The sequence below is a fragment of the Microtus ochrogaster genome, chromosome 8 (assembly GCF_000317375.1).
Source record: "Microtus ochrogaster isolate Prairie Vole_2 chromosome 8, MicOch1.0, whole genome shotgun sequence".
Lineage (NCBI taxonomy): Eukaryota > Metazoa > Chordata > Mammalia > Rodentia > Cricetidae > Microtus > Microtus ochrogaster.
In genome coordinates, this window is record NC_022015.1 from 12,068,471 (window position 1) to 12,070,285 (window position 1,815).

Genomic DNA, 1,815 nt, shown 5'->3' on the forward strand with positions numbered 1-1,815 from the left:
GGCATTTCTTGGGTATATTCCCAAGAGTGGTATTGCTGGATCCTGAGGTAGGTTGACTCCCGGTTTCCTAAGAAACCGCCACACTGATTTCCAACGTGGTTGCACAAGTTTGCATTCCCACCAGCAATGGATGAGTGTTCCCCTTACTCCACATCCTCTCCAGCATAAACTATCATTGGTGTTTTTGATTTTAGCCATTCTGAGAGGTGTAAGATGGTATCTCAAAGTTGTTTTGATTTGCATTTCCCTGATAGCTAAGGAGGTTGAGCATGACCTTAAATGTCTTTTGGCCATTTGAACTTCTTCTGTTGAGAATTCTATGTCCAGTTCAGTACCTCATTTTTGAATTGGGTTAATTAGAGTTTTAATGTCTAGTTTCTTGAGTTCTTTATATATTTTGGAGAACAGATCTTTGTCTGATACAGGATTGGTGAAGAACTTCTCCCATTCAGTAGGTTGTCTTTTTGTCTTAGTGACAGTGTCCTTTGCATTACAGAAGCTTCTCAGTTTCAGGAGGTCCCATTTATTCATTGTTGCTCCTACTGTCTGTGCTACTGGGGTTCTAGGTAGGAAGTGGTCTCCTGTGCTCATGTGTTGCAGACTACTTCCCACTTTCTCTTCTATCAGGTTCAGTCTGGTCAGATTCATATTGAGGTCTTTAATCCATTTGGACTTGAATTTTGTGCATGGTGATAGATATGGATCTATTTTTTTCTTCTACAGGTTGATATCCAGTTATGCCAGCACCATTTGTTAAAGATGCATTCTTTCTTTCATTGTATAATTTTAGAGAGAGAGAGAGGGCCGGGGAAGGCCAAAGAATGCCATGAAAGCAAAAGAAAGCATTATTGGGGAAGGAGAAACCACCAAAGAAGGAGAGAGACCAAAGGAATATGGAGGAGGACAGTAGAGGTAGAGGAAGAATTCAAGCAAGATATAGTGATTTATAATACATATATATAAGAAGATGCATAATGAAACCCATTACTTTGTATATTAATGATAGAAAGTAAAAATTAGGAGAACGATCTAAAAATTTGATTCTTAAAAATTAGCATATATTATATACCGTATCATGTTGGTTTTATTGAAAAGATATTTATTTAGAATTTATTCTATGAAACATGTTGATCCATAGTTCTATTTATTGGTCTGCATTCAAAAGAAACAGTGATACAATGAAGTATTGAGAATAGTATAGCTAAATAAATATTTAAAAATCTTTATATGAATCACTTTAAAGCATAAATAAAATTAACAAATTTATGAAATTATCTCCAAAAACATTTGCAATTAAAGTTGTTCATAACAATGCAAAAATAACCTCATATATTAAACATCACATGGAATTTATGAAAAGGGACTTTTGTTTTATCTAAAAGAAAGCATTAGCTGAGATATAAAGCTGGCTTTGGAAGGAAGTGTCTTAAATAACTGCACTGCTGTCTACTTAGGAGCCCATTGTTTGGAGTGAATATATGCATATGAAAATGTTATTACTGAATTAAAATGTAAAACCTTTCACAGAGAGACAAATATCATATCTCCACCTGTAACTCCTGAAGGCATAACTACAAACCACACAATGATGCTAGTACAGTAAGTCCAATCACCTGCTTCTCAGAAAAGTCACAGGTGATCATAGCCTAGCCTATGGTAATTACAATATCCAATCAAGTTGCAAAACCATTTAAATTTTACAGCTGTAATACTGTCTGTTAATAATGAAGAGGATGAAGCCCTTGAGGTTTTATTTATTTATTTATTTATTTATTTATTTATTTATTTATTTATTTTTTCGTGACAGGGTTTCTC